At 32.0% G+C, this 23325-nt stretch overlaps 1 protein-coding gene across 1 annotated transcript in view; it reads left to right on the top strand.

The window, feature by feature from the left end:
- LOC108908470 overlaps window positions 1–23325 on the top strand; it is a 462859-nt gene that overhangs the window by 229135 nt on the left and 210399 nt on the right. The window lies entirely within an intron of this gene.

The raw sequence follows: 23325 nt of genomic DNA on the forward strand, positions 1-23325 counted from the left end.
GAAATTTAATGGATAATATCTACAATTTATTAATATGAACGTTCTAGATATAGGGTGTCCCATTTAAGATGAATTCATAGCTTTGAGAATACCAATAATAAAAACATTGTTTCATATAAAAATTACATCAAATCAATTTATTCCCATTTCAATATTATTTTCAACTATGCCGTATACAGAGGGAGGTCCGTAAATATATGTTGCAAATTATACTGCAGAAATAGTAAAAAATTATGAAAATTTTCTTAATAATATTTTGCTCAATTGGAAATATTGTACTGTATGTAGGTACAAAATAAAATGAGAAATGTCTTCAAAATTCCAAAACGGTTCGACATAACAATTTGGAACTAGTAAATTTGTACATGTTGGATCAATATATTATTTAGTTGTGTTCTTGAAAAAATAAAACAATCAGTGGCGTAGATGTGGGGGATGATTTTTAGTTTTTTCTACAATTTTTGGCAACAAAAGTTTTGTCTCTACAAATAAAACCTTTTGTAAATTTTGGGTATGTTATGTTTATAGGGTTTCTATTCTATACCCAGATAATTTTTTTAACACGGGTATGGAACAGGAACTTTATAAATAAATCTTGCCGGTTACTTATTTGAAACCATTTACCATTCAACCGACCAATTTATTTCTTGCATTAATGTTTTGCTTTTTATTGCAGACGTATTAAAAATTGCAATTATCTCGAGAACATTACCACCCACTAAACATTGACTAGCAACTTTATTCCGGATAATTGAACAATGTATTTAAAAAATCATCGATTTATAATTTTTATGTATGCTTATTACCGCAGTATATTTTGCATACATACAGTTACGGATCACCCTGTATAATTTAATCTTTTCGATATCTCGTTGAATGAGGATTTTTGTTTGATAAAAGACATAGCTTCTTTCGGTGTTATTTGATGTTAACAAAAAAATTACATCTGTAGCATCGTAAAAATATCAAACCTTTCGAAACTAAACATGACAGCAAGATGGACTCACCAGTCGTTCAAGCATCGAGAAACCTATCTTATGCATTACTTGCTACAATTTAATTAGAAAAACAGTAATTGTGGGTGATAAAATTTTCAAGTTTTGGATCATAGATAACTAGGTTTTTCTAAATGGAACCCCTTTGTTAAAATTCATCAAACACATACAAAATTTAATTTCCTTGCCATTTTATTAAGAATTGTTATGGTCTATTCTGTACAGTTTGCGAGATATTCGCGGGTTTACACGTTTTCTTCATATTTTAACTGCTACTCATCTGTTGGAAAGTCTTATGCTATTCCGCAGTTAGTACGACAGCAAAACCTAGGCTAAACAATTTTTAACTGGTCATGTTGCGGAAAACAACTTCTCTGCGTAGTAATACCCCAAATAACATTGAATTATACCTGCAATGCACAGCTAGAATCGTTCATCAACAGAAACATCTAACGATTATGAGCTTCTAATTTACTTATTAAGTATGTACCGCAAAATAAATATGTATTTTTCATGCTTAACGGATAATGATGTAATGAATAAATGCAAATTGTTTTATAAACATCAAATAACATCAAATCGATACGTTTTAAAGGTCTTTAGGTCTTAAATTCAATTGGAAATATAGAGCGTAACGCCCAGGAGAAGTTAGGACACCTTGTATAATTTAAAGTAGTTTTAAGTTGTGAAGAAATTGATTTGGTTTGATTTTTATTTGATACCCGATCGATTATCTCGAAACTGAAATATGTTTACATGAACCTCTTAAGTTTCTTGTGCACCCTGTATAAAATGCACTTGTCTTATCTAACATGGTAATTAAATGAAAATATAAAAAAATATATCTGTTTTCATGGTGTAATTGGCCAATATTTTATTATTTCACATCTTTTACTAAATTTTGTTGCATATAATTACATTTTGTTAAATAGTCCAAAAATAAAATAAATAAATAATATTAAGTAATTTAAATTCTGTAATAAGATATCAAATTCTTTCCAAAATACGTTTTTCTTATCGAAAATAATGGTTTACTAAAATTTGATAAATGTATGAGCATGTTATTTCCTTGTCTTAAACTAAATTTATGATATACCCTTTCTTGTATCTACAAAATATACAGCAAATCTTCAGTTATAAAGTTATTTATATATGTACACTCTTTTGTAAAATAAACTGCGAGATTGAAAAAAGAGAAGGAACGAGAGATGATGGATGACTTCATAATATAGTAAAGCACATTCCCAAACAAATTGCGTTATTACAGTTTATATTTCAGGTTTATCAAGTTAGAAGAAAATGTCACCGTTAAAAACAAAACAAATGTAGCCATCATGTACATCTACATCCTATTTCAGTTTTAAAAGCATTCGTAAGCCGCTTTGGCGCTGTTGGAACATTTCAGCCTGTTCATAATTTATGAATTTAAAATTTGTCTGTATCTGTCATAAGTAACTGTAAGATATTTTCGCCTCCACGACAAGCAGTCTAAATCATGACACATGTAGGATAAATCTGGTATTAAAAAGTCCAAAAATCCATAAGTAGGCATTAGCATCCATGGTCCTTGCGCATCTGTTTCGATCCTTCTTTAAATCCTTGTCGGCGTTTCAATTCTATTTGATAGGGATCCCTAATATACCCTTCTGCCACGATGCAACTCATAAAAATATAACACAAGTGATTTTTTAATAATGCTTTTTATGTGAAGACTTAATTTTTCCATCTAATGAGGCACATACGCATAACAAATAACTATTACTATCTGTCCTTAAAAGCTATAGCCGTCATTAATTATCAAAAATTAGAGTGCGTGTTTCCAAATGTTCACCTTTTGTCAAATGAGTAGTGATTATCTTACACGATTGCTAAATAGTTGCCAGTAGTTCCAAGATTAGTATGTACACAAAATTTTGAATTTGCTTAATGTTTCCTGAGCATTTATTTATATAAATTGCGCAAAGCAATCTATAATTTAAATTCAAATATAAGCCCCCAAAATACATCGGTCTCGAATATAGGGAAGCTCAAAGAACGCTTGGAAAATTGAATCAATCACTTGTTCAATAATTCATTAGATAAATGGTGTGAGCTGTATACTCTCACTTCGTCCTATATTTATTTTAGCCCGCCTCCGTTGATGTGGAACTTGAAGAATTTGGGATGTCTAGGAAAGCAAGGAATGAATGATTTAAGGAATACATTAATGTGATGATGTCAATTATACGTTTTAATATGTCTTGTCGAATTCGAGAAACTTTTAAGAAATTACATCAGTTCCATTAACTGAAAATATTTTGACTTTATTTTCAACAAGTACTACATGATCATAAATCATTACACTCGGTTTGTTCAGGGGTGGTTTCAAATTGTTAGAAATATTCGACCAGTCAATTAGTTAATTCAATGCATATAAAACAATCATGGAGAAAACATTTCTGATAGTTTCAAACTAGTTTCTGCTACTAGCTCCATCAGCAACTTTGTTTTGTTTGAAATAAATGTATCTAGATGATTTTCTGTTGTAGACAAACTGATATCCAAAAATTAAAACTAGTTTATTATAGTTTGTTATTTTTAAAACTGAACTTCTATTTAGTTTTTTTCAACTGCTTCCGGAACACTCTCTGTTAAAATCAGTTTTGGACATATAAATTAAAAATGTAGCTACTGATATAGAATAATCTAAAATTAATCGATTATTATTTAGGATCCTTGTGTTTACAAAGGCTATTCCATTGTTATTTTCCGATGGTGGCGGTGTGATTGGATCAAAGTATTGTAGGGAGATGAATTACAATGTTTACATAAAGAAGTTCCCTTGATAATTCCATGTGAACCAAATGCATATATTCAACACCAAAAAAATTTCAGACAAAAAATTATAACAAAAATATGTTTTAATCCAATAGTTAATTATAAGAGAGCGGATAGAAAAAATGTAATTTTATTGTCTATGAACTTAATAAGCTTTATGGTCTAATATGAAATTGGTATTTGACATAATGGTAATGTATTTACTTAATATTGACTAGAATGGTAATGTTTACATTTAATAAATGTCATCCTGCTTTAAGGTATAATAACAAATATCGAATGTACATAATAGAATGTCAGATGATAGATAATTTGCCAGCTTCATGATTCGATATTATTACGCGCTTTATGAACAAAACATTAAGAGGAAGCAGTACATAGATCTCTAATATAAAATCGACGAGTAAGTCATATTTAACAAATGTGGTAGTGATTTTGTTAGTACTTTTAAAAATGAATATTTTTTTTTCTGCAAATGGCTCTTCGCGATGAACGTTAAAAAGAATCTACAATTTTCTATATATCTCCAATAAAGATTTGCAAATAAACTAGCACGACTATTTTTACGGCTTATATGATTAAAAAAATATATTCAAACAAGAAATTAGTTTGACATGTTCTATAAACTATTGTATCTTAATGCATAATACAGAATATAATTTGCCATAAAATTGTATCAGAGATAAAGAATATCAGGAGACATTTGAATATCACAGTTAGTAAATGAAATTTCAAAAATGATATATTTTTACTATGCTATTTCAAAATTGTCCTTGTATACAGGGTAGTCCACTTTTTTTATCAGACTTCAGAAACCAATACATCATCAAAAAATAATCTTAGTTTGCTAAATAAACTACACCCGACAAATGTTTACTTTTTGAGTACAGCACGAAGAAGATTTTTATAAATGGTTTGACACTGTACGGATGATCTTTGGATAATTTTTCAATTTTTTTACTTTACCTGTGGCAGAGAAAATAGGGGTCCCTATTGCTTCAGTAAAAAAAAATAGTAGTACGCTACTGGCTTTAAGTTTAAAAAACAATATTTTTTTGATTCTCCGTTTAATTTGGGACAAAAAATTGTCCTAGTAAGTTTTTCGTAACTATTACCATTTTCAAATAAAATTTATTTACTTATCTTCCAAAATTTGTAATTTCGAGAAGCTCTCTAAAGCGTATTCTCACGAAAGATCTGCATCTTCATGCTACAAGGTTCAATTGCCTCAATAACTGAAGCCTACTGACCACGCAGAGCAACGAAAGTTCGTTGAACGGACTATAGAACAAGTGGATGCTGATTTTTCGAACAATGACAGAATCGACAAAATTGTTGCAATTGAGATTCCGAAAATCCACGAATTATTTTTTTTTGCTTAAATTGCGAGATATGGAAGTAGACGACAGGTGGTTTCAACCTCGGTTTCAACAAGACGGTGCCTCATGCCGTACAGTCCGAGAATCATTTCCTGTTTGTGTAATTTCCCATTTTAGTGATCATAATTGGCCGCATGAGAGCATTGCTGAGAGTCCAAAAACAAAAGGCTTACAAAATTCAATTGTCTCAAGAATTCAAGCCTACTGACTACGCAGAGTGAAGAGAGTTCGTTGAATGGATTATGGAACAACAAGTTAATGCTGATATTTCGAATAAGATCATCTCCATTTTCATCTTGATGGCTTCGTTAATCGACAAAATTGTCGCATAGACAAATGCATCCACAACGTTTTACTACTGTTTGTTGTGGATGTTGGGCAATAACAGTTAATGGTGATGATAATCTAGTTTTTGTGTCCAAAATTGTAAGATATGGATATAGACGACATATGGTTTCAACACGAAGGTTCCACCTACCATACAACCCGAGAAACCATCCAATTACCCCATGAGTCCTTTCCTGATCGTGTAATTTCCCGTTTTGGTGATAAAAATTGGCCGACCAGATCATGCGATTTAATGCTATTGGACTTTTTTCTTTGGGGTTTTTGAGGAATAGGGTTTATGCCAACAAGCCCACGACCACCCACGCCTTAAAAGAAGAAATTGAAGCTGTATCAACAAAATTCAACCGCATTTATCCAAAACGGTCATGGAAAATTTCGACAAAAAAAGTGCGTGCCAACAAAGCCGTGGAAGCCATTTACTCGATATACTATTCCATACATTAATTTATTTTAATTTTAATAAAATTTTAATTTTTTTTTAATTGTTTTTTTTTAATTTTTTTTATTAAAACCTTTGGTTTTATAAAAAGTATTTCTTGCGTGAATTTTAGGACACCCTTTATATGACACTGTTAATTCACTTCGCATTTTTTTGTTACGGACTCTTAGCAAATGGATTTATTTTCTTTAAAGTATAAAGAAATGTAAATAATTGATATTGACAATTAGCTTCTCTAAATCATTATGCTAGAAAAACAATTTAATTCAGTTGCTTTTTAGTCATCTTCTAGTTTTTATTTGCTGCGAAAAAGTGTAGAATTTGAAATTTGTTTGTAGTCTAATGGCATACTAATGGCACATATTCAATTCCGTCGTAGGTTTTAAAAGGTTTGTTGAACAATACTGAAAAATATAATTTTTTGTACTGAAAAGAGTATTACGACATTTTTTGTGCGGTTTTACATTGTGCTCTGAATTTATGCATAAAAATAAAACATTTATATTTATTTTAAGTGGTGAGTAACATTTTTATTTTGCTATATTTTCGTTTTAAAAATCAAAAGGAATAAAAGATTAGCCCACACAAACAGAATTATTTATCTCGTAAGTGTTGGTACAGTACAATGCCTGGTGGTCGAAGCGCGTGAAAAAGAAAAGCAAGAAAGGCAAAAGGCAAAAATAAAAATAAATGCTGCTTTTCTCCTGTGTTTGCCATCGCCAGAAGTGATTTGTAAAGCAGCAAACGGGAAAATATGCAATAAAAGGGAATTATATATAATCCCCAACGCATGAGGCGAATCATAAATGTCACGTCACAAAAATCGCGCAAATACCTGTAAAATTCGCAATTATTTTTTATGTAGGACACAAGAACTAGATCGTGTAATTTTTCATAGGCAAAGGAGGAAAAATAGTTTCTATCAGCTGAGTTAAAAATATCAAGGATTTAATTTGAATAAATTTCAATTATTGCAAGATTAAGTGTGAACGGAAAGTTGTCCCATAGCATGCGTAGAATAAAATTATTTTTTTTTTCAAGAGACCTGTCTCGTTTTAAATTTTAAATTAATTTCTCTATTTATCTGAATAAAGAAATGATTCACGGTACTAGGCGTATCTATGAAAAATAATATTTTACGATGTTTTACATCCATTTTTTTGGAGCGGATATATCATAAAATATAGAAAATGTCGACATCTATCAGAAATCAGATATATATGGCACTGAAAATGTAAATACAATAAAATATTAGTTGTCACTTTCATTTACATAAGCCTATTTCTATATGATCATTATTAGTTCTCCATAGTAAAAATTATTTTTCACGATGTCTGGAAATGAACTGTAAAAAAAATTATAAAAGAGATTGCATATAAAATATAATTCTAGCAACAAATACAAATCGTCAGCTTAGGTGTACTGTAAAACAGTAAATAAAGGTGAATACTAAAAGCAACCTATTACAAATAATGGGCTCGCGGCCAAATTTTTATGGTGTAAAATTGTGAGAGGTCGGTTAAAGTATGCAAAAGTGCTTGTTACTTAAATAAGTTTATAAATAAATTTTAAATCAAGTTTGTAGAAAAATAATTCGACCAAAACTAGAAGTTATGTACAGCAAAAGTAAAAGATAAAGACGGAAGTAGGTACTTTTTATTTCTAGTAACACAAAAATACGTTACAGCTTTTAAACACAACTATTATCATAAAATTATATTATTGTTATATTATAGGTAAGTACTATTTTTATATTTTTGTTACTATTTGATTTTTTATACAGAAAGTTATCTCTTATACGTTTAATAGAAATCTTGTTTGCTGATCCTTAAAATATTAAAATAAAGCAAAAATATATAAATAAATGTTTATTGACCACTTATATAATTATACAGGATATACATTTTAGACATAACTATAGAACTCAAAATAGCAATCATATATGCATATATGCATACATTAAAATCGCCGAAAGAAGAATATAATCAGTCAAAAAAATTAATGTAAAGCAGCGAAAACTTTGTAGAGGCATATGATTAAATTGTTATTGCTTAAAATGATTCTGAAACAAGATGCATGTGCTGTCATAAATATTTGTTAGCAAATCATTAATATAAAATAAGGAACAATATCGGCCCCAATACTGCTCCCTGCGGAACTCCAATTGATGCAGGACACATATTAGAATCAACATTGTCCACACTATCATATTGCTGTCTCTCAGATAGGTAAGATTTAAAAAGTTGTAATTCTGTGTTACGAATACCGTAATATTCAAGCTTTTGCAATAAGATGTCAACATTGACACAGTCGAAAGCTTTGGTAAGGTCACACAATATTGCATGCGTTGAGGTGCCCCGATCAAGAAATTCAAATTTTTGAAAATATAGGCACGATAGCTATAGGTGGAAAATTGTCAAAGTTCACCTTTTTTGTGAACAGGCAGAATTTTAGAGTTAATGGAGCAACAAGGTATTCCAAAGATGATTTTAAAATTCTAGTATTCAGACCATAATAGTCCAAACGGCTAGAATTTCTCAGTTTTAAAATAGACTGACGTACATCAGATTCAATAATTGGAGACATAAAATAAGAAGAGGGAGGCTCTATACAACTGCGGTGCAAGTTTAAACGATTGGCATAATAATGAAGAATGACAGATGTACATATATTTGTACATTACTAATATTCTTTGAAATTGTAATTGTTTTATGTAGTATTCTTCCATATTTAACACTCAAATATATTTTCTTTCGCATATATAAAAATTTATGAATCCGGAGGTTAAAAAATACATAATCCTATTTTAATAATGTACATCATCGCTACTGCTCAATCAGCACTCTAGAGTCGACACTAGCAAATAATTTGAAAAATTTATGACGGCATGAAATAAGCGAGCGGGTGAATGACTTGAAAATACGGACATTTTTTTTACTAAAAACTCAATTTTCTTTCTGCATTCCATGGCTGTAAAACTATTATCATTATTATATTATTTATTAAGATTTTAGTAAATAATTTTATGTGTATAATATTCTTTGTACTCATAAGCGATGATTAGTACTCAAAATGATAGGCATATAAGCTGTCATTTTAACAACCATGCGTGTATGAAAGTTTTTTGTTGTTGTTTCTTTCGTTTATAAAATAATGTTCGTAGGTACTGGATTCTACTCAAAAGAAAGCGAATAAAAAGCATGTTTACAAAACCAAAAACTATCAAAATTAAGTTTTTGTAGTTCAATTTTTCTAGAAAGTCACGAGAGATATAAAAAATGATAAACCTCAAAAATGTTGACATTTTCTCACTCTTCATACACGTATGTCCTTAGTTGATTCCTTTTTGATTTGATAGATTACTTTTATAACTCTAACCTGCTAACTTCTTTTTAAATGATGTTAAGGCCAGCCCTTAAATCAATTTTGCAAAGAGATAAAAAGTTTTGAAATAGTTTTAATTACTGAAATTATATAAATCTAATTTATCTCATGTATTTGCTTTGCGAGTACATCTAAGTAGTAGAAAGCAAATCTGCGGGCAAAAAAATGTTTTTTGCAACAATTTTTTGAGTAAAATGACCTTTTAAAATAACCGAGCATGAGAATGCCGCATAGGGTCAACGCCTTGATAGCAATAAAGTTTTCGCTGCAGTCAGGGGTCTGCTACCCACTTTAAGTCAAATTTACGACCATTGTAACATAAAATAAGCAAAAATTGGATCATGTAAATGTTGCAATCGTAAGAATTACTTCCTCGGAGTAAGCAAGAGGGTATGATTGATAACGAGATGTGATATTTGGAAAATCATGCGTCTGTTTAAATTTAATCTACTAGAATAATACTTTTAAAGTATGAATGGCTGTAAAATTTAAAAAATGCGGAAAAATGAATTACTCTGACATAAAGCAGATCTAAAGCAAATTTCACTTAAAAAAAGGGACAGGAAGTTGTACATATTTATGTCCAAATGGTTTGACATTTTATTTAAACTCTTCAAAAATGTTCAAGGTTGTTCCACTTAAACATTTTATTTACTTACTTGTGTGTATTTCAAAATATCAGTTTTCAAACGCCATTATCTGATTTTAGAGATATGGTTGTTATACAAAAAGTGTTCAGAATTTACCGTACAATAAAAATGGTACAATATACAGGACGTTCCATTAAAAAAATCAATAAAGACTGAGACACCCTGTATACAATTTTCTTATGTCAAAAAATCAGGAACTAAAAATACTAATCGACGGGTCCAAGCGTTTTTCCACAAAATAATTATCTGAATTTTAAACGAATTTGTTCCTATCATCATGAACGCTCTGTATATATCCCAATATTGTTTATTTTAAGACAATGAAAAAATTGCGAAAATAAACAAAACACATTTTTTTTTTGTTTACTTTACTAAAAAGGTATTATTCAAATAAACTAAATTAAACTAAAAATATCCCCAAAAATTTTAACAAAAGCAGTACTATAACTTTGTTTGATTCCAGATATATGGGTGTCCTCAGTTCGGGTTGCCTACATCTGAAATGAATACAAAATTTCAATTGTCAAAAAAAATCATTCTCCATAAAAATTTTTGCTTCGCCAGATGCCCTTGGCAAGATAGTCATTTGTTTAATTTAATGTACAGGGTGTTCAAAAATTTGGAAAAGGTAAAAACAGTGAAGAGTAAAGTACCTTAAATCTTAATGCTACGTGAAAAAGTAATGGGGAAAAGTGCTGGGAATTAAATTTTATGTTTAAATATGAAAGCATGGCCTTCTAGTTAATACTCGACATTCAGGGATATTTTAGGACTCTACTTATTTTTTAATACTGGCGGAGAAGCCATTCTATTAAAAAATATTGCTTTATTGAAGAACAGATACACATGTTTGCATATTAATAATTTATTTTTTATACAGGGGGATCAAAAACCTCAAAAACATCAATCCAACATTTATTTTGACAACACGACTGAATCAGTATATACGGGCCATTACAAAACTATTCTACATGAAGTCCGTCAAGTTCAACACACCTCCAATCTTTTTCTAGATGCAATATAGATCGAATGTATAATTTCTTCATTTACTTGGGCAATAGCTTCAATTATCTTGCTTTTCAAGAAATCAACATTGTGTTGCACTAGTTCTCTTTCTTTCAAGAAGCCCCAAAGGAAATAATCAAAATACCAATAATTTGTAGAAGGCAATTGTTATCAATAATTGTTTGACATTAGTTGTGACATTAGGTGTTGATATTTAATTTTATTCAAATATTGCTTACTTTACAGCATCGCATTTATCTTGTTAAATGTTACGGTATCGGTAACATTTCTTATAGCCAACCAAATGAATTGTTTCATGAAAAGTATCCAGATGTTAAAGTTACCCGCCAAAAACTAATTCGAAAATTTGATTTAACTGGTGATGTAAAAAACGTAAAAAGGTCAAAAAGAGACACGATGACGATGATGCAGCCACAATACTAGTTTTGAATTCGGTAGAAGAAAACCCGAGACTGTCACTAAGGAAGATATCTAAATAAATCGATGTTAGCAAGACACATATTCAGAGGATTTTGGTAGAAAATAAGTTTAAGGCTTTCAAACTAAAAGTAATTCAGACTCTAGAAGTTGGTGATGATGCACATCGTTTGGAGTTCTGTTTAGAGATAGGAGAAAGGGCTGTGGTAGATAGACATTTTCACAAAAATATAATTTTTCCCATGAAACCACTTTTTCTGGAGTGGTATCGTCGCAAAATTGTCGACTTTGGTCGCAAGAAAATCCTTCCTTTACAGTTACTTCAAGAAATCAAAAGTTCAAAAAAGTAAATGTTTTGTGCACGATTACTTTCAACCGAATAATTGGGCCATATTTTTTTGAAGCAAATTTAAATCAATATACGTACCTGGAGATGCTAGACACGTTTTTTTCTGGCCAGAATTAGAAGAAGAACATTTGGAATATAGACAAAAAGCGTATTTCCAACAAGACGGATGTCCCGCTCACTCAACAATTCTAGACCGCAATTGGCTTAACAGAAAATTTCGAGAGAAGTGGATAGGAAGATATGAACCTATTTGTTGGCCAGCAAGGTCCCCTGACTTGTCGCCGTTTGATTATTTCCTTTGGGGCTTCTTGAAAGAAAGAGTGTACAGAGAACCAGTGCAACACAATGTTGATTTCTTGAAAAGGAGGCTAATTGAAGCTGTTGCCCCAAAATTCTGGTATTAGTTAGGTCTATCGCATGCTTTATATGCGCAACTGCTGATTTTTCTATTTGTAAGTGACGTTTGTACTTCTTTAACGTCGTATATTAATGTGTTGCTCCATTTGTCCAACATAGACATTTCTACAGTCCATACAATAATATAATAATAATTAATAGAGTAAATATTTTTGCAGCGCGTCTGTGTTTCCTTAAGATGTAGCCTATCTTAAGAACATCCTTGTATCCAAAGCAAATAAGTTGTTTCTAGAATTTGTTCTTTTTCCTTGTTCTAACCCTATGATGTATCGTTCAATATTCCTGTTCGTGTATCCATTGTTTCTAACAGCATATCGCAGATGCTGGAATTTCTTGTCTATGTTCCTGCTCTCAGATTGTAGGGACGTAGGTACTTGATATATAATTTATAGACAATAGCTTGTTTCTGGGCCAACTGATGCTGAACAGACTAAGGATTCAGATTTCTGTATGTCCAACTTTCTCTTGACAATGACATCTGATAATGGTAAGGCACCATTTTCTTCCATCTCCAGGGAAGCTAATATCCGGATGTATTCCATTGATGTAGTTCAGATAATACTTTTATTGTCAATATTATCTGAACCACTTTAGGATTGCTGACTTCATTTGTTTCAGACGTTTTGACTAAAACAAATGTTTTCCATATCCTGAGATAATAATTATTCTGTTACCAGGAGGTTTGAGGCACCCTGTACATATATGAAAACAGTTCATATCCGAGATGATAAATCCTATTTCGTTTGTGAATGCCGCTATTACGACAGCTATTACGGCAAAATATACATACTATTTTTTATTTTTGTTATTCTTCTATTCAATTTATAACTACATGATATTGCTCAAAAAATAACTCCCGAAATATACTATATCTTCTGCTCAGAAAAATATGTGTTGATAAATGACAGTTCTTCGTGAGTCAACAATCGGTATTTACCTTTCGTCTGGTGTCATTTTGTTCCGATAACAATGTGCGTTCGTCCTGGAACCTTGTTCCAAATTCGAGCCACGTATAAGTAGAATGACTGCTCTTGCATTTAAATCGTTTTGAAACTACGTTCCCGTGGCAGTGAATGAATAATGAACAAGTTAAGCCATCAAAATAATGTGGCTACTTTCTGTGTTCCATCGCCTGACATTTATCTTTTGAAAAATGGCCCATTGAATACATCACTTTCATTATATTCTACGGAAAGGGAGTTAGGACACAATTACCGGGAAAAAAATGAGTGGGGAAGTTTCGATTCAATTCTAATTTAGATATAAAGCTTCATGACATAAAAACTTTTCTCTCCTTCTAATTTCAGAATCAACTGTTTATGAAGGAAACAGAGAGAAGTACTTTGCTGGTTATTAAGAAGTGCGGAGTTTCTTTAATTTTCCGTATTATTTACTGCTTTCTTTTAGATGTTTCCCTTTGTAGAATTTAAAAGAATTATACATATTCTTTTTCTGATTTTATATGAAATCAATTATTTTGTAAAATGTTGTAATATTTATGTTGTAGACGTTATACTAGTATAATCAAAACCTTGGTAGTATAGTCGGTTATTAAAAAAATAATTTAATACTCAATTTGAATAATTTGCTTGAAATTCCTATAACACTTTTTTAAAAACCAGATTTTAAAAATGACATATAACCACAAAATTATGTTTTATAGATATTCTGCCATAATTTTTTAGACGATTTGGGGATTTCTTTAAAATTTGGTACATTTATTATTGGCAATAAACTACAGCTATTAATGAAAAGTTGACAAAATTCTAAACCCTCAAGGGCTTAAATAGTTCTCATATATTAAAAAAGTTGTCATAACTTCTTTGTTTGCATATCTTTTAACTGTTGTTTTCCAAAATCATTTAAAAATCTTACGAAAATATCATCTTGTTCCAAACATACAACATTAACAGTTTCCGAAGAAAAAGAAGTTTATTTTATCCGCGCCAGCTATAGTAAATAGACTATTAATACATTCTTTTCAAGGAGGTAAGTGGATTTTACCGTAAAAGTGGAAGTTGCTATGGACAACGGAAGTTACCTCCCTAGCGAAAATAGTGATTTCGAGTTATAAATGAATATTTTATGAACAAATAAATAGAAATATTTTATGAACATTACATTTTATTATTATTATGAATGAATATTTATAGTAATTGTAAAGTTATTACATTTAGTAACATTTATAAAATCTGGATAATTATTCCCCTCGCGTTTACTAATAGTCACATTTTTCTCAAAATGATTCGACCACCTATATTTCAGTCACCGAAGGCTCAATATTATCTGACTGATCAATTAAACAGAATGATGCGACGTACCTACTACCTTCAACCTGGAGTTGAAGTGTCATTGTAAAGAAACCTTTTGGCTATTTCATTTTTGTTACTTAAACTGTCAACAACATAACTTTCTGCAATTGTGGCTGATATCCACCCACCATGCCTTTTGATTGCTAATACATCAACTCCTGTATTAACCAGTAATGTTGCCGATGTTCTTCGGAATGAATGGCCTGTATATGTTTCAGGATGTTCTAGTTTCAAAAACTGTGCAATCTTATTAGGAATCATAGAAAAGGTATTCTTGCCGACTGGTTGGTTGTAACATCTACCTGCTTGATAGCGCATAAAAAAGCGTGAAATTTCAATTTTAATTTCCAATCTAATCTTGATATACTTATTTCTTGAGAATTTCTAGGTGAGAAACAGAACCCAGACGAGAAGTAATTGTAAACGTACGTGACATACCATTTTTAAAATCTGGAATTGTAACTAGAATAATGTCATCGAAATTTTTGAAATTGACGTTGTCCAAAGTAAGTTTGCATAACTCATCAGAACGGCATGCCCTGTAATGCCTAAGGCCGTCACTACCTTCATTAGCAAATATGTGTTATCGGGTGCCTGAACGAGAAAATCGTTGACTTGTCTCTTGTAAAAACGTTTGATTTTTAGGTATATAGCCGTCATTCTTACTTTTCAAAAATGCTCTCAGCTTGAGGTATTTTGATATACGCACGTTCTCCTCCATGAAAATAGTTGACTTAATCATTGAGTATTTACTCCACAAACTCGCCGGTGACTTTAAAGTTCTTGACTTCTCCATGAAATATATTAGCAGTGACATTTCAGAAACACAAGTATTTTTGTTCTGGCACCATTCTTTGAAATTCCTATATGCTCGTCCGTAGCACACTTTCGACTTCTCGGTCAATAAAAATTCTCAGACAGCATTATTGCTGCACTTTGTATTTGCAAATCACTCACAATTTAGAAATAATAATTCAAAACTGGCAAAATTGCAACGTTTATGTAGCTTTGTTTATAAACACCGTAGAAACGACAAAATCCAAACAACCAGGCGACATTGCAATATTTCGAATAATGTTAAAATTAATTGATTAAGAAATGTCAAAAAATAAAACTATAACTATAAACCATGCAACAGTTAAGTATAATTTACCTCCTTTATGGTGTAAATATACTATTTCTGGAAATATTACTTTTGTGGTTAATGAAAAGCAGAAACTAAAGTAATGTTCACACATGCAAATTGAAATCGAATTGTTATTCTTATATTTTATCACATCTAATTAAATAATTTCTTGGAGCTTTATTTAGAAATCCATCACACTCATCTAATGTTACATTATCGTGATTCACGTTTCCTTTGTTTATTAGTTAACCTCTCGTTTCAGGCTTGCCTTAATTCAGACGTCATTTATTTGAAATCCAACAGTTTACTTCTATTATTCACAGTTTCACGTGAAAATAAGCTATCAACACCAGCTTTTCTTTAAATAAATGAAAGGGTATATAATCAGCTCAGCGTTTCGAAACGATCGAATAAAGTTACAAGTTTACTTGAGACGATTTTTATATCACTGTTTCCTGTTGGAGATTATTTATTTTAGATATTTATTGTAATAAATCCTTATTGTGTTTTAAGCAGTAATATTTTCCTGTTGCTAAAATTGGCGCAGTATTTGTGTTCAATATTGAAATGAAATCTTTAAGTTTGAGGTTCGTTTTAATGAAAAAATACTCTGCTTTTGACGTATGTATACAGGGCGAGTCAAACTTTACTAGTCATTTGAAGGTTCAACCTAACCCAAGAACAACAAGGGCAGGTTAAAGTCTGTACCTGGCCATCAGGTACATAGTCCACGCTATACCTAATGACCTGAAAAACCACGGTACATTTTAATTACAGTGCCCCCAAGTATGCATGACATCTATAAAATAATTTTGTAAAATTTTGAATATAATTGATTAAGGCAATAGATCAAGTTTCTCCTCATTTTAAGTAAAAAAAGAACAAAAGTCCAGATAACAAACTCTAAATTTTAGAGCCTACACAGAAATTTTGCGTTAAAATTTCTTCAAAACTATGTTTACGTACATAATATTAATAACCCAAAAGGCTTTTCACAAACATAACTTATTTCATTATTTAAAAAAATACCACACTTGCGAGTTGTAACTTGAGGGGTTATTTCTTTATTTAGCCATCTACCGTTATGACCACACTTACAAAGGAGTTTACCATTAATTTCTCGAAAGGGAGTTTTTTAATTATCATCTACATTTTAATTGATACGTGGGAACATTTTTAAATTGACCCGATACTCTAAAATTAAGTAGACTGCCCAGTGTCTTTTTCTGAGATCTCTTCTGATTTCGACACCTCGCTTCGACACGCCCATTTCTTGGGTTCAAAAGTTTCTATTCTTATCTTACTGGCAGGATCCCTGAATATCCAGGATTGAAATGGCTTAACTATACCATGTTAATAGTTACCTAATTGACTGAATTTACAGTTGTATGAATAATTTTGTGACTAAACTGAACTTACAAGTAACCTTACACCTTCCTCTCGCGACTCCGTATAGCAACACGGGGCGCATTAATCAATTTCGTTTAATCTATTTTTATAGCTTGCAAAATCCGCCTAAAAAACAGATATTTGATCTATTACTCGTATTAGGTATTTTCTTCACAATATTTTAACAATTTATTTAAATATCTTGGAATTCCTACGCCATTTCAAACGTATTTCATGCGTTATTAGAAGTATCGATTTTTTCCTTCACCATGGGCTAAACCGACGCCAGTTAGTCGATACCAGATGCCCAACACATGGCCCGACGGTCTAAGTCAACTTGTTCAAAATCACTGTTAAATTCCATGAAGCCTTCTCTGAAGGACGGCGATGGCCAAGCTTCGCAAATTTATTACTCCCGGTAACAAGAGACACTAGTTTCTCGATGACTTTATGGCGACACTAAACCTACTTGAAAACCCGTAACTTTTCAATAATTATTGTTGACTGAAATATTTTACTGTCTGAGTTGACTCATCCGTTCCGAGAACTAACAAATGAACTATCACGCGTTCCGGCTTTTGTTACAGAGTTATAAGTTTTTAATTACAATTAAACCAGTTTCCTCCCTTCTATAGTTATTTTTTTATTAAAGGAACTTCAGGACTAAAATATTTTAATTAACTTTTCTGAAAAAAGCTAACAATGTGTCATGCTCCAACTATATATTCTATAAAAGCAATATTTTATAATGGTACCGCTTTGATTAACTAGTCTTTAACAAGCATTTCCTGAGTCCTAACAATTTTTGTATGCTTCTTACCCTCTACAGGAGTTTGATTTATTGTTTAAGTGTCTCAGTTACTAAGGTCGCTAAAAGTAAATATTGTGTATAGGATTTATAACTGCAAAATATATTCCAGATTAAATTTTTCCTGAAAGTTCCATATTCACTTTTTAAACATGTATCAATTAATCAAAAAGTTTGAAATATATACCTGTTCTTAATGGAAATTTGAATTTTTAGTTACACAATTTAATTAAAATGTCAAAATTTCCTTGGCATAATAGTTAAACGATTCGTATGCAAAGCACTCTGTGTAAAAAGGGAAAATGGAGCGCTATACCAACGAACAACGCGTTTTCAATTTTGAGCAATATTTTTAAAAATAACGAAGAGATTAATTGAATAATTCAAGGAGACTGGAACAATTAGTAATATTAAACACTCTGGCTGTCCTTCAACAAGTTGTTCAAGACAAAACATCGAAGCAATTCGTGAGGTTACTATTGAGAGTCCAGGAGGTTCATTTTCATCTTGATGGCTTCGTTAACCGATAAACTTGTCGCATTTGAAATTCAGAAAATTCATAACTGATTGTTGAGAAACAAATGCATCCAGAACGTAACACTGTTTTGTGCGGATTAAGGGCTGAGGGCACAATTCTTCTTCAAAAATGCGGCTGGTCAGGCAATAATATTTATTGGTCTCGCTATCGCTACATGATAATCCAGTTTTTTGTGCCTAAATTGCAAGATATGGATGTAGATGACATGAGGCTTCAATAACACGATGTCACATGCTATACAGACCGAGATATAAATTAGTTACTACATGAGTCATTTCGTGTAATTTCCCGTTTTGATCATCAGAATTGGTCACCCAGATCATTCGATTTAACGGCGTTGCATTTTCTCTTTGGGGTTTTTTGAAGTCTCAGTTTTATGCCAACAAACCCACGACCACCCACGCCTAGAAGAAGGGAATTGAGTGCTATATCAACGACTTTCAGTCGTATTTATACAGAACGGTCATGGAAAATTTCGACAAAAGGGTGATTATGTGCCAACAAAGTCGTGGAGGCCATTAACCCGATATCCTATTCCATACATTACCATATACTGTATACTATTATACAGGGTAGCCCATCGAAAACGTACCGCAAGGCATTACAGGGTAGTAATAAACTTTTCGGCAAAATCCAAAAACAGGTAAAGTTTGCTTCTGAGGGGAACAACTTTTGGCGCAAAAAGCATAGCAAAATCTTCAACCCCGTAAGTGGGGGTGCCATCCCCCAAATTTTTTTAAATGGGAATGGGGGTCAAGTGGGGGGTCATTAGAAAGGGCTTTTAATTCTCTATACATCGATTCTTACTTTTTGAAAATCGATCCATTATTTTAGAAAATATGCAGCTTTGAAAATACGAACAATATTTTTGACGAGAAATGCGAAAATCGATTTAATTTTACTTCAAAACTTACGGTATTAGCTTGGTAAATTCCTTCAAAAGAATTCGCTGTTTTTTTTTTTGATTTGCGAATTCTTTAGCCTGATTTTGGTGAGCAAAAAATTGTCCGCTTTTTGTTTCGTATTTAGATAGGCCACAAGAAGTTGCTAGATAACTGTCTTGTGACTTGTAGTTGAAGAGTACCAATACTGCCGAGTCTTTTAAATTGATTAATTATGGTGTACTCAATTCCAGAAAGAGTAGAAATTATTGAGCTTTTTTTCAAAAACAATGAATGCGGAAATCGGGTCGCCGAACTGTTCAACCAACGGCATCCTGAGAAACATGCGTCTGGAAAAATTGTTCGCGAATTGGTGGCCAAATTTCGCGAAACTGGCTCCGTTCATAACAAAAAGAGGCAGGTTGAAAATCCGGTACTAAATGAACCTACGGAAATAGCGGTATTGGGGCAAGTGGCAATGGATAGTACGCTGAGTACAATGCAATTGGCTACTGCGACAGGAGTGAGTCGTACAAGTGTCCAACGAATATTAAAAAAATACAAATTCCATCCTTATAAGATTCGGCTAGTGCAAGAGCTAAATGAAGACGATTTTGATCGTCGTTTGCAATTTTGCGAAATAATGACTGAACGAGCGATAAACGATAATTTCCTCTTTAATGTGTGTTTTTCGGACGAGTGTACGTTCTTCTTGAATGGTTTAGTGAATCGCCATAATTGTCGTTACTGGGCTGATACCAATCCAAGGATTTTCCATGAGACACACTCCCAACACCCCCAGAAGTTGAATGTATGGGCAGGTATTTTTGGAAATTCCATTGTAGGTCCTTTTTTCCTTCCTGGAAATTTGACAGGCGATATGTACTTGGATTTACTACAAAATGTCATCGACCCAGCTCTAACAAATATCATAGAGGACGACCCTGCTTACAATGAACACGAACTGATTTTCCAGCAAGACGGAGCTCCTCCACATTACTCGCTCAATGTGCGCAATTACCTAAATGAGACGTTTCCAGGACGCTGGATAGGACGAAGAGGTGCAATTGAGTGGCCCCCTCGGTCACCCGACTTAAATCCTTTAGATTTCTTTCTCTGGGGGCACATTAAAAGCAAAGTTTACAGCACTCCACCTGATACCTTGGAAGATCTGCGAGGACGAATCATTAATGTATGTCGCGAAGTAACACCGCAAGTGCTCCAGAATGTTCGACAACGGTTTGAAGACAACCTGTATCATTGTATGCAAGTTGGCGGACAACATTTTCAGCATTTACTTGACTAATACCGTAAGTTTTGAAGTAAAATTAAATCGATTTTCGCATTTCTCGTCAAAAATATTGTTCGTATTTTCAAAGCTGCATATTTTCTAAAATAATGAATCGATTTTCAAAAAGTAAGAATCGATGTATAGAGAATTAAAAGCCCTTTCTAATGACCCCCCACTTGACCCCCATTCCCATTTGAAAAAATTTAGGGGATAGCACCCCCACTTAGGGGGTTGAAGATTTTGGTATGCTTTTTGAGCCAAAAGTTGTCCCCCTCAGAAACAAATTTGACCTGTTTTTGGATTTTGCCGAAAAGTTCTTTACTACCCTGTAATGCCTTGCGGTACGTTTTCGATGGGCTATCCTGTATATATGAATCTATTAAAATCATTAAAAAACTATGTTTTCTATCAAAATTGTTTTTTGCGTGCATTATGAGGCATTCTATATACCACAGTTGAAGCCTGCTAAGTATTTATTAAAACAAGCAAGGCAATAATCGGGATTATTTAATGTATCTTAAATAGTTTAAACTTGAAAGGAAATTACATACACGTGGATGCAAGCGTGGCGTTACTAAATATTAATCGTTGTTTGCTTTTAATCTAAAAAGATATTGGATAAATTTTTCAACGAATATAGAGTTTTCTAGATGCATAAAATAAATTGCCTCGACATATTCCACTGAAGCGGCTGAAAATTTCATTATAGTACGTCGCTCCTGAATGCTACTCTCCCTACTCTCTCTGTTGTGCGTGTTTCGACATGGTATTATATCATATTAGATGCTTTATTGACTGAAACAGTACACCTGAGGTATGTTAAGGTTAAGGAAACAATAGTAGGTAGATAATCCTGTTATAAATATTGATACGCAAAAAATTTATTGGGTTTGTATGTTTTTATATGTATGAGGCTATTTCAGTTATTGCTTCTTCGACATAAAAAATGGCAAACACAACCGTTGGTATTCTGAATGAAAAAAATACGTTCCGTTAAAATAATATGATCAAATCGTATTAGGTTTCATATAGATGATTCAGATTAAGTAAGTTGGTGGTCGATGGTGCTTTTTGTAATATATCGGGTGTTCCAAATTACACGGAAGATTTGAATTTTGCGCCATTTTATTTATTTATTTATTTTAATTACAATATCCAATGGGCAATACCCAGTTACAGGGTAAGGTTGCAAACTAAAAAAAAAATTATAAAAATAGGTGAAAGAGATAAAAACTATTCTTAAATCAAAATAAACACCACAAAACAAAATCTAAAACAAATAGGTAACAGACAGATAATATTAAAACGCTATAATACAATACAAACAAATGCAAAAACATACTTATACAAACATAAAATTCAAAGGAACACTTTTTTAATTTGAGTAATACTGGAACAGAGTATATCTATGCGAGATTCAATATTAGAATAACTAATAATCATTTGGTGAACCGGAGACGCTTTTATATAAATTAGTATGATGATGCTTGATCGCGAAGAGGTGTAAATGTCGGATATAAGGTCTAAGAATATGAAAATTGATAATTTGTAATATATCTTCACATCTAATGTTATTATTCAAGATCTTATATAAGAAAATAACATAATTTAACTTGCGCCTTTGAGACAAGCTACTCATATTGAAACGCTTGAAAAATACTTCCTGAGGAAATCCTTGAGGAGGATACTGGCCATCAATAAAAAATGTAGCTGATTTAAAGAAAAGGCGTTGAATTTTCTCAATAGATATTATGTGTTTAGCATAGATAAGTATGCAGACTACAGAGGCATACACAAGTTTAGATCAGACAAATGTATTAAATAACAAGCAAAAAGTATTAATTTTCATAAAATTGCACATGTTTCGAACAATAAATCCCAAACTTTTGTAGGAATTCATTACCACAATTTCAATATGCTTCAAAAAAGATAATTTTGGGCCAAAATATACACCCAAATCTTTAACAAGGTCAGGTTGTTGAAGGGCAAACCCATTCAGACTATACTCATATGAATTTGATCACATCGTCGACTAAAAGTCATGACATTACATTTGGTAGAATTCAAAGGCAGCCTAGCAAGGCACCAAGAGTTAATTATATCTAGATTACGTTGAAGATTGATGGCATCAAATATATCAATTAGAGAAAATATTTCTATTAACACACATTCAGCTGAGAAGTAATATCATTAATAAATAATGCAAACAACAAGGGACCAAGAATAGAACCTTGCGGAACATCTGAAGTCTTGGCACATTCAGTAGATTTAACACCAGAAATTTGAACAAACTGAGTTCCGCCAGTGAAATATGAATTCATTCATTAGTTCAAGAAAGTCTGACGATAGTCCAAAAGCACTTAATTTATCTATGGTCGAAACGGTCAAACGCCTTCGAAAAATCTGTATACACTACGTCTACTTGGCTTCCCCGATCTATAGCTTTGCTGATAAACTGAGTAATGCTAATTTCGTGACTGTCGACCGTCCTTCCATAAACCCATGCTGTTCAGGAAGTATAATATTTTTTAATTGAAAAGAGAGGACACGATGTATAGCAGTTTTAAAAACCTTACTGAAGTTACACAGTACTGCAATAGGTCGATAGTTAGTGACATCATTCTTACTTCCTTTTTTATATACGGGGCATATTCTTGAAATTTTCCATTGATCAGGGAATATATGTGATGTCAGAATTAGCACAGTCTCTAATCAAGAAAGCGGGTATTAAGTCCGGACCCATAGTCATTTTAGGCTAT

This window comes from Anoplophora glabripennis, unplaced genomic scaffold (genome assembly GCF_000390285.2).
Source record: "Anoplophora glabripennis isolate ALB-LARVAE unplaced genomic scaffold, Agla_2.0 scaffold240, whole genome shotgun sequence".
NCBI classification, from domain to species: Eukaryota; Metazoa; Arthropoda; class Insecta; order Coleoptera; family Cerambycidae; genus Anoplophora; species Anoplophora glabripennis.